This window comes from Pelophylax lessonae (assembly GCF_965119305.1).
Source record: "Pelophylax lessonae genome assembly, chromosome: 8".
NCBI lineage: Eukaryota > Metazoa > Chordata > Amphibia > Anura > Ranidae > Pelophylax > Pelophylax lessonae.
The window spans coordinates 124,532,025-124,544,430 of record NC_138775.1 but is presented as its reverse complement, the minus strand read 5'-3'; positions in this window follow the sequence as shown (position 1 = coordinate 124,544,430).

Genomic DNA, 12,406 nt, shown 5'->3' with positions numbered 1-12,406 from the left:
CCTATACCCTTGGAGTGGAGGCAGGGTTAACCCACACGTAGGCTGCCATGGAGACTATCAGGAAAGGAAAATTACGGTAAGTATTTGATAGGAATTTTCCGTTTTCATAAATTGACCAAGCGGAGGAAGATAGATTGGATAATCACTCAGGCATATTTATACACGGTTTTACACTAACAAGCATAATCACAGATAGGCCATTGGCCATCTTTTGTTTTATTTATTTTCTTTTTTGACACACATAAATATACACTTGAGCACATGGAGGCCCTTTCTGTTTTTTTTCCTGTATAACCTACACAATCTTGGATGGTATTATATAATTCACTTTATTTTTTCTCTTTACACTTTTTTTTTTTTTCCTTAGAGAAACATCACACAAAGGAGCGGTTTCTTTTTTTTCTTTTTTTTTTTCTTCCCCAACCCTTTTTTTTGGGGGGGGGGGGTCAAACACACGGGATACAATTTTTTTTTTTGAAAAGCACTAATAGATATGGTGATGGAGAAATCGGAGGCAATGGGGAGGATATGGAGGAGGGGATTCTCCCCAGGTACTTTCCATGCCCCCATGTGTTTGTTTAAGGTGTGTTTTTATAGGTGGTTTGGTTTAAAATGTTTTAAAAACAAAACAAAAGGAAAAAAAAAGGGAAGGAAATTTTTTTTTTTTTCTCTTTTCTCACTTTGGTAACCTGAATAAAATGTTAAACGCTAAACTGGGTCATATAATAGAGAAGAAAAGGGAAAAAAAAAGAAAAAAGAGGAAGGGAGAAGGGGGAAAGGGAGGGGGTAAAAAAGGGGGAAAAAAAAAAGAAATATCTAAAGAGTAAGGAAGAGGATAACCCCCTATATTACCCCCCTCCTCTAATTGTTTTTTTCTTTTTTTTCTTTGATGAGATGAGGGATGAAGAAGAGAGGGATTGAAGGAGAGGGGGAGGGAATAAAAAGGAGAGAGACACTTAACCACTTAAGCCCCGGAAGATTTTACCCCCTTCCTGACCAGGGGGTATTTTGCGATTCGGCACTGCGTGACTTTAACGGACAATTGCGCGGTCGTGCGACGCTGTACCTAAACGAATTTGGCGTCCTTTTTTTCCCACAAACAGAGCTTTCTTTTGGTGGTATTTGATCACCTGTGCGATTTTTTGATCATGCGCTATAAACAAAAAAAGAGCGTACATTTTGCAAAAATAACAATATTTTTCACTTTTTTTTATATGAAATTCTCCCCAAAAAAAATGTAAAAATCAAAATTTTTTAACATTTTCGGCCAATTTGTTTTATGCTACCTATGTTTGGTAAAAAAAAAATCGCAGAAAGCGTATTTTGATTGGTTTGCGTAAAAGTTATCGCGTTTACTAACAAAGGGAAAGATTTTTGTCATTTTTGTTGTTTTTTTTTTAACGCGTAATGGCGGCGATCTGTGATTTTTTTTGCGGTACTGCGACATTGCGGCGGACAGATCGGACCCTTGACTAACATTTTTGACACTTTTGGGGTTACCAGTGACATTTCTACAGTAATCAGTGCTATACATATGCACTGTTACTGTAAAAATACACTGGTAGTGAAGGGGTTAACTTTATTTGAGAGGGAGGGGCTGTGTGTGTCCCTAGGGGCGTGCTTTCTACTGTGATTGGCTGTGGCTTGAGCTGTAAGGACACTGATCAACGGATCTACATAGTAGATCCGTGTGATCAGTGTTTTTACACCGAGGAGAATGACAGGCAGCTTGTTTACACAAGCTGCCTGACTTTCTCCCTCTCCCCTGCCGATCGCAGAGTGGCCGGCGGACATCGGGTCCGCCGGTCACACGCGCGGGGGGGGGGGGTCCGTGACCACGCAGGAGCGGGAGCGCGCCTCCGGGGGCGCGCGCTCGCTCCCTAGACCCTCACAAGCAAGCGACGTAGCCCTACGTCAGTTTGCCTGTGAGGGGCTGACCGCCGACGTAGATAGTCGTGCGGCGGTCGGCAAGTGGTTAAATTTGAAAAAGGATGTGGGATTAACATGTACCGAGAAATATTAGTAAAAATAGGGGGATCATGACGTGGTCGGGGGGGGAGAGAGATGGAATCTTGCCCTGTGGATATCACCAGCCACGAACCTAAATAGGATAGCACACACAACATTGGGACAGGTTGTGTGTGCCTGAACAATAAGTTGTTAATATTATAGTTTAGGGAGGGAGGGATAATTAATTTTTTGGGGTTTCCTTTTTTCTTTTTTTTTTCTTCTACCCCTCCTTTAATCCTTCTACCTTCCAGTTACTGCCGAACCTAAAATGGCAACTGTAAAAATAATGTCAATAAATTCAAGGGGCCTAAATACACCAGAGAAGAGACATAGGTTATTGAATGATCTGAGTCGCTCCCAAATAGACATAGCATTAGTGCAAGAAACACATTTTAAAGAAAGTAAATTACCCATTCTTAGAAATAAAAATTACCCCTGGGGGTATCATTCGTCTAACAGAGAGTCTAAATCAAAGGGGACCTCTATACTAATAAGTAAAAGAATTCCATGGAATCTACAAGAGACAAAATTGGACATAGAAGGGAGGTATGCTTTTGCTAAAGGAACAATAGGAGGGGTGAAAATAACATTGGCATCTATATACGCACCCAATTATAATCAAGACTTTTTTTTAAAAAGGGTACTAAATAAATAGTTAGACTTTATGGAAGGACAATTACTGATTGGGGGAGATATGAATATACCTTTAAACCCCACAATGGATACCTCAGCAGGACATACTTCGAATTCACTACGTATTGGTAAAGGCATAGTTCAGGAACTACATAAAAACCAACTGGTAGACGCGTGGAGATTAAAACATTTAGGTGAAAAAACTATACATTTTACTCTCAAGTACATAAAACATATACAAGAATAGATTATTTTTTTATTCCACATAGACAATTGCACGCAGTAGAGAAAATTGAAATTGGAAGTATAACATAGTTACATAGTTACATAGTTAGTGAGGCTGAAAAAAGACACAAGTCCATCCAGTTCAACCTATGTGTGTGTGTATGGTATGGTCAGATCATGCACCAGTTATCTTACAATATTCACTCTCGGAAACATTAGGTTTTGGAGATTGAACGAGAGTCTTTTACAGGTGCCGGAAATCCTTAGGGACGTAACAGAGGAGCTTAAATTCTATTTCCAAGTAAATGAAACATCGGAGGGAAACATGGGTATCCTATGGGAAGCCCATAAAACTGTGATTCGTGGAATATTGAATAAACATGGCTCGAGGGTTAAAAAAGAACGAGAAAAGCAATTGACAACACTTCTCTCCTAATTACATAAGTTTGAAAACAGGCATAAAAGGAACCTAGAGGTTAATACAGAGACAGAAATAATATACCTGCGGAAACAAATTACGGATCTACTGTATTAGACTACAAAACTAAAGCATCTTTACAGAGGAGTCGCAAAATGGGATATGAATCCGGTAATAAGTGCGGGAAATTATTAGCTAACGCAGTAAAAGACATTAAAACAGCCACATATATTCCGCAAATCCTATCATCTGAGGGCACTAAAATATCATTACCTAAACAGATTCCTCAGACTTTTGGAGATTATTATTCCTCGTTATATAATTTAACAGACAAATCGTCATCTATAATACAGATGGAAGAATATATAGATTCGACTAACCTACCTAAACTCTTGGTGGAAACTTGCAGAGAACTGGATTTACCAATACAATTAGCAGAAATACAACAAGCCCTGGATGGGATGAAGGTGGGAAAAGCGCCGGGGCCAGATGGCCTTACCCTTCAATATTACAGGACTTTTTTCCCGATATTGGGACCATACCTACTGAAATTATTTAATGAAATGGGACGAAATCCGGTTTTCTGCAAGGATACATTGAGAGCGCATATTGCGGTTATTCCTAAAGAGGATAAAGATCCAATGCTATGTGGAAGTTATAGACCTATATCGCTTCTTAACATAGACTTAAAACTTTTCACTAAAATACTGGCATCGCGATTAACGCAACATCTACACTCCTTGATCCATTTAGATCAAGTGGGATTCATAGTAAATAGAGAAGCGAGAGACAATACCACAAAAGTATTGAATCTATTGTTCGCAGCAGATGGAGCTCAAACCCCATGTGTATTTCTGGGAACGGACGCAGAAAAAGCGTTCGATCGAGTTAATTGGAAATTTATGTTAGCCACACTTAAATACATTGGTTTAGGTAAAAATATGATACAATGGATTTCATCTATATATTCTGTACCATCAGCACAGGTTAAAGTAAACGGGATACTTTCAGACCCGTTTACTATCAAGAATGGGACGAGACAGGGATGCCCCTTATCCCGTATTTTATTTGCGCTCACTCTGGAACCATTTCTATGTAAAGTAAGGCTAAATTCAGACATTCAAGGTATAACGATGGGGAACGAACAGCATAAAATCTCTGCCTATGCAGATGATCTATTATTTACAATAACAAACCCGTTAATATCATTAGCGAATCTTATTAAAGAATTTGAACAATATAGTGCTATGTCAAACTTAAAGATAAATGTGAATAAATCAGAAGCCATGGGAGTAAAATTACCTAGTAATTTACTTCAGACTATGAAACAGAACTTTAAATTTAAATGGACAGATACTGCACTAAAATATCTAGGCACGTATATACCTGTTGACTCTGACCGAATTTATGTACTGAATTTTGCCACTCTTCTAACAACAATCCGTCTTAAACTAGAAAAATGGAAAACAGGTTTACATTCCTGGCTGGGTAGGTGTAATCTGATTAAGATGTCTATATTACCTAGATTCTTGTATCTTTTTCAAACATTACATATTAAGATCCCAAACTATTATTTTAAACAGGTAAATTCAATATTCATGAAATTTATTTGGGCAAATAAGTAGCCACGGATATCGCGAGAGTTGCTAACCTTACCAAAAAAATATGGAGGAGCGGCAATTCCAGATATACGTAAATATTATCAGGCTACACACCTTCGGAGGTAAATTGACTGGTGTCGGCATGGGGAGTCAAAGTTATGGGTTCAAATAGAACAAACAAATACACCGGTCCCCCTGAAAAGGGCACTATGGTGTTATAAAAATTTACCAGTAAAATTAAGATCACATCAATTGATTGGTACAACCTTACAAATATGTTCACAAATTTGTTCCCATGACTCACCACTATACCCGATATTGGGAAACCCGAGATTTGCCATAGGAATGGAAGCAAAACCTTTTAAAACTCTTAGCAATTCAGTTGCTTTCAAGCCTCCCATTTCATAAGGGAAAATAACTGGCCCTCTATGGAGACTAAGGAGGAGCATTTAGACTCCCTTTCTGGAATGCACTTCAACTTTATCATTTTTTAAGATCGATTCCTAACCCCCAGAATTATAATCGAGAATTAACCACTTGCCGACTGCGCACAGTATATTTACTGCGGCAGTCAGCCCCGGCCAGGCAGAGTGACGTAGGTCTACGTCGCTACTTCCCGCCGGTCCTGTGCGCGCTCCCGCGTGTCCCCGCCGACACCGATGGCTCGATTGGGTTCAGAACCGATCAGTCATCAGGTCCAGGCCAATGATTTTTGGCCTGGACATGTAGATCGGTCCTGCCCAATCAGCTTCTGTTCTGAGTCTGTGAAATGTAAACACAGACTCAGAAAAGACGTGCCATCTTCTCCCATGATCCTTTTTGGATTCATCTGGAGAAGAGAGCACATCTAACTGTAAGTACTGCACCAAACACAGTCACACACAGCTAGATAGGCACATTTACCCCCCGATTGCCCCCCCCCGATTAACCCCTACAGCCCCTGACACAACACACACTATATACAGCATATAGCATTTACCTATATACCTGTATAAGTGTGATTTGTGGTCAGGTGTAGCGCTTGCGACCCCCCCTTTTCCACTTGAATTACCCGCCACCCCCCCTAATAAAGATTTAACCCTCTGATCCCCCCTGACCCCCCCTGATCACCGCCAGTTAACCCCTACGCCCTCTGTCACATCAGCACTAATACAAACGTAATATACAGTGTTTTTGTATTTTTGTATTCGTGTGATTGTGATCAGAATTAGCGCAGGCGACTAAGTTTCTGTCCCAAGAAGGTTTAGGGTCCCCGCCACCCGCCCAATAAAGATTTAATCCCCTGACCCCCCCTGATCACCCCTACACCCCCTGCCATAACACACACCGTATACAGTATATAGCATTTTGCTATATACCTGTATAAGTGTGATTTGTGGTCAGGTGTAGCGCTTGCGACCCCCCCTTTTCCATTTGAATTACCCGCCACCCCCCCTAATAAAGATTTAACCCTCTGATCCCCCCTGACCCCCCCCTGATCACTGCCAGTTAACCCCTACACCCTCTGTCACATCAGCACTAATACAAACGTAATATACAGTGTTTTTGTATTTTTGTATTAGTGTGATTTGATTGTGATCAGAATTAGCGCAGGCGACTAAGTTTCTGTCCCAAGGAGGTTTAGGGTCCCCCCCACCCACCCAATAAAGATTTAACCCCCTGACCCCCCCCCCTGATCACCCCTACACCCCCTGCCACAACACACACTGTATACAGTATATAGCATTTTCTAAATACCCGTATAAGTGTGACTTGTGACCAGGTTTAGCGCTTGCCACCGTTCCTTTTATCCTTAGGATACCTGCCAGCCCCTTCCAATAAAGATTTAACCCCCTCATTCCCCCTCTGATCACATCCAGTTAACCCCTTCCCCCCTGTCACATTGCACACTAATACACACATAATATAGTGTTTTTACTGTATTTTGTATTAGTGTGATTGTGACTTGAGGTTGCGCTAGCGAGTTCGTTTCTTTCCCAAAGGAGGTTTAGGGTCCCCGCCATCCCCCCCCAGATCCCCGGCGCATAGTTAGAAATACCCCTTGATTACCACACACACACACACACACACACACGCACGCACGCACGCACGCACGCACGCACATACACTTCCATTACTAGTATAGTGTTTGAACAGATCAATATCTGATCTGATCAGAACTATACTAGTGCCCCCATAGATTAGGGTTCCCAAAACGCGGTGTTTGCACGATCAGCACTGATTCCGGCCAGCACCTGCGTTTAACCCTTTCACCCAGGTAAGTGTAGTAATCAATAGATTACTGTCACTTACAAAAAAACACAACACACAAAACCGCTGTGTTAGCAGAGTCAGGCCTGATCCCTGCTAGCATTAGCAGTTTTTTTGGTAGCGCTTGAAATAGTCCTTGACAACCAGGTGCTTTTATTACCTGTGAGTCAACACCACTGTACAGGTAAATTTAGTTACCAAAATGTCTAAACGTTTGTACAGTGGTGAAGTGGCTTATAGTATACTGGCCGTGTCATCTGATAGTGATGGGGAAGCTACAATGACCGAATTACTGTCAGTATACGAACCAGATGACAGCAGCGGCTCCCTGACAGATAGCTCAGACGACAGATGGGTCCCTGTTAGACCCAGGTGTACCCGACCCCATTCTGGAGTTGTTGAGATGCAGGAATCGCAGGGTGCTCGTATGGAGCAGAGTGTGGTTACTAGTGCCGCTCATTTTTTTGGCAACCTGGCAAGCGCCAGCGGCCTAGTACACCCTGGACCTAGTACAACCAGCACTGCAGTATCACCTGGTGACGTGGCGAGTGCAGTTGAAGCTGGTGCGGTGGCTAGCACAAGTAGTGGCCCGCAGCCACCGCGTATTCGTAGACAGGCCCGTAGAGCCCATAGTGCCCTCCCTGATGCGCTGGCATATCCCAATTGGCAACCCACTGATTCTACAGCGCCAGTACTTCCCCCATTCACCGCCCAACCTGGAATCCACGTGGGGACAGCTGGTTTTACGCCCCTGAACTTTTATGAGCTGTTCTTCACGGAAGATCTTTACAGATCTATTGTGGATCAATCAAATTTATATGCACAACAGTTCATCGCCGCCAACCCAAATTCGCCCCTTGCCAGACAATTCGGCTGGAAACCTATAACGGTTTCCGAATTTAAAATCTTTCTGGGTCTTTCCCTCCACATGGGCATAACTAAACAGAGTGAATTGCGGCTCTATTGGTCCACTAGCCCAGTTCACCATATGCGCATGTACTCTGCCTCCATGTCCAGGGGGAGATACGAGCAAATTCTGCGATTTATGCATTTCAGCCACAATGAAATCTGTCGTCCTCGGGGAGACCCTGAATACGATCGGCTCCACAAAATTCGGCCCATCGTAGACCACTTCAATCAGCAGTTTGCAGCCTTGTTTACCCCCAAACAAGTTGTCTGCGTTGACGAGTCCCTGATTAAATTTACTGGCCGCCAACAGTACCTCCCCAGCAAGCGTGCCAAGTACGGGGTCAAACTGTATAAATTGTGTGACAGGGCCACAGGCTATACAGTTAGTTTCCGGGTCTATGAGGGAAAAGATAGCTGTGTGGAGCCCCCGAACTGCCCAGACTACATAGGGAGCAGCGGTAAGATTGTTTGGGACTTGGTGTCACCCTTATCCGGAAAGGGGTACCATTTGTACGTGGACAACTTTTATACAATCGTGCCACTATTTAGTCACCTTCTCGATTTATAAATTGGCGCATGTGGCACCGTGCGACCTAATGGCTGGGGCTTCCCCCAACGGCTTGTAAATTCCCGTCTTAGTCGGGGGGCGAGAGCCTGCTTGAAAACGGACAAATTGCTTGCTGTGAAGTGGAAGGATACACGGGATGTTTATGTTCTGTCCTCCCTTCACGCAGACACGACGATCCAAATCACTACGGCAACTGGCGTTGTGGAGAAACCCCTCTGTGTCCACGAATATAACCTTAACATGGGAGGGGTGGACCTTAACGACCAGCTTTTGGCGCCATATTTAGTTGCCCGTAAAGCCAGACGCTGGTACAAAAAAGTGTCTGTTTACCAATTGGCTATGCTGAACGCCTTTGTCCTATACAGGGCGTCAGGACGAACTGGATCTTTCCGGGAATTCCAGGAAGAGATCATCCTTGCCTACCTGTACCCAGGAGGCATGCCTGCCCAACTTCCCCTTCCAGATGCAGTGAGCCAGGTGCATGAGAGGCATTTTTCTTATGTCCTCCCGAGTACCCCTACCCAAAGATACCCCCAAAAAAGATGTTGTGTCTGTAGCAGGCGCGGATGTAGGCGTGACACCCTTTATTATTGTCCCAAATGTCCTGACCAACCTGGTCTCTGCATCGGGGAATGTTTTGAGCGCTACCATACACCAGTGGTGTATTAGTGTAGGGTACAGCACGACACAGTGTAGGGCACACAAACACAGGGTCTCGAAGGATGTTGGATGTCCATCGACATTTTGAGAGACCCAAGCTGGAAGATCGCAGTCCCAAATCAAGACATCAAGAAACAGTTAGAAAGAAAAATAAAAGGATCCAAAAACTGTTGTTGTGTCAGTCATTTTATATGTCCTTCTACTCTTCTTACTGTACTTTTAATGTCCTTTGTTTGTTTTTTCATTCTTTTGTGACCTGTTTCTCTTGCAGGTACTCGTCGGCTACCACGCATTGATTTTATATATTCTGACACAAACAGTGTTTGCGCTCAGCATATATGAATACCTTTGCCGATAGCAGCTGTGGTGATTTTCTGATTTCAGCACTGCAGTTAAAATCCTATTTTGGTATACGTGGATAGTGTCGTGTATACCCATCATTAAATTCAGTGGGTGGTTGTTTGGGCGGTTAATGATGAGTAATACTACGCATTATTCCTGTGCTGATTTCTGATAGGTTCTCTTTTTTTCCGTTCAGCCCACAGGCTGCATGAAAAAAAAAAACCTATATGCCAAACAAGGACCAACAATGTACGTTGCTGGACTTTGAGTGGTTATACCAGGATGATGCCTGCAGATTTAGGCATCATCTTGGTATAGTTTTTTACAGCCAGCGGTCGGCTTACATGTAAAAGCAATCCTAGCAGGTAATTGGCCGCTAGACTGCTTTTACATGCAGTGGGAGGGGCCTCCCCCCCCCCCACCGCCGCCTTCCGCAGCCTTCCATGGTTTTTCTCTGGCTCTCCTGTCCCACCGGTTAACCCGAGAGTGCAGCCGGTGGTTCAATTATCTAACCATAGAGCTAATTGGAGATGAGAATGGCTCCAATCATCTCTATGGCCTAAGATGCCGGAGGCTACGAGCATTTCATGACTTCTGTTTCGCCAGAAATAAACAGGGCCATTGGGAAATTTACGCCCTTGGAAAGCCTGAAGGCGATGATTGGTTTTCGGGGTCCTGTACTCGGCTAGACTGCAAAAAAGTCTCACACATGGGGTATCCCTGTACTCAGGAGAAGCAGCAGAATGTATTTTGGGGTGTCATTTCACATATACCCATGGCATGTGTGAGCAATATATCATTTACTGGCAACTTTGTGTAAAAAAAAAAAAAAAAATATATATATATATATATATCCCGGAACTTGTGGCAAAATATAAAATATTCCATGGACTCACCATGCCTCTCAGAAAATAGCTTGGGGTGTCTACTTTCCAAAATGGGGTCATTTTGGGGGGTTTTGTTTGTGCTATCTTGGAATTTTAGGGCCTCCGAAACTGTGATAGGTAGTCAGGAGTGAAATCAACAATTTACGCCCTTGGAAAGCCTGAAAGTGGGGGTTGGTTTTCGGGGACCTGTACTCGGCTAGACTGCAAAAAAGTCTCACACATGGGGTATCCCTGTACTCAGGAGAAACAGCAGAATGTATTTTGGGGTGTCATTTCACATATACCCATGGCATGCGTGAGCAATATATCATTTACTACAACTTTGTGTAAAAAAAAAAATAAAAATATATATATATTTCCTGGAACTTGTAGCAAAATATAAAATATTCCATGGATTCACCATGCCTCTCAGCAAATAGCTTGGGGTGTCTACTTTCCAAAATGGGGTCATTTTGGGGGGTTTTGTGCTATCTTGGAATTTTAGGGCCTCCGAAACTGTGACAGGTAGTGCAGAGGTGACATGAACAATTTACGCCATTAGAAAACCTGAGAGTGTTGATTGGCTTTTGCAGTCCTGTACACAGCTAGGCTCCCAAAAAGTCTCACACATGGGGTATCCCCATACTCAGGAGAAGCGGCAGAATGTATTTTGGGGTGTCATTCCACATATACCCATGTCATGTGTGAGAAATTTATTTTTTAGTGACAATGTTGTGTAAAAAAAAAAATAAATAAAAAAAAAATAAAAAAAAAAAATTGTAATTTTCCCAAAACTTGTGGCAAAATATAAAATATTCCATGGACTTACCATGCCTCTCAGCAAACAGCTTGGGGTGTCTACTTTCCAAAATGGGGTCATTTGGGGGGGTTTTGTGGTATCTTGACATTTCAGGGCCTCCTAAACCGTTATAGGTAGTGAGAAAATGCAATGAAAAATGTACGCCCTTTGAAATTCTGATGGTGGTGATTTGTTTTCGGGGTCCCGTACACAGCTAGGCTCCCAAAAAGTCCCACATATGTGGTATCCCTGTACTCAGGAGAAGCAGCAGAATATATTTCGGGGTGTAATTACACATATACCCATGGCATGTGTGAGCAATATATCATTTCAATGACAACTTTGTGTAAAAAAAAAATTTTTTTTTAGTCATTTTTCAAACACCTGTGACAAAAAAATTAAATATTCAATGAGCTCAACATGCCTGTCAGGACATTCCTTAGGATGTCTACTTTCCAAAAAGTGGTAGTTTGGGGGGGGGGGGTTTGTACTGCCCCGCCATTTTAGCACTTCATGAAATGAGATAGGCAGTCAGAAATTAAAGCTGCGTAAATTTCACTATTTACACCATAGTTTGTAGACGCTATAACTTTTGCGCAAACCAATAAAAATACGCTCATTGATTTTTTTTTTGTCAAAGACATGAAGCTAAATATATTTTGGCCAAAAAAATGACATAAATTGAGTATATTGGATATTTTTTAAAAGACAAAGTTGAAAATGTCATTTTTTTTCAAAATTTTCGCTCTTTATTTATTAATATCGCAAAAAATGAAAAGCGCAGAGGCGATCAAATACCAGCAAAAGAAAGGGGTCTAGTCTTTAAGCTGCAAAATCCTCCGGTGGTAAAGTGGTTAACGACATTTGAAAAGTATTGTTCGGAGTCAGGGGGTATATCTCAGGTCTTATCCAAAACATATAATATAATAAACCTCCCTAAGGTTAATTATCAAGTAAAATACCTGGATAAATGGGAGAGGGAGTTATCATGTGCCTTCACCTCAGAGCAGAGACAACACATAATCAACCTTGCCTTTAAATCATCCATATGTACTAGGTATCAAGAATTACATTTCAAAATTTTGACAAGATGGTATTATACGCCATATAAATTACATAAAATGT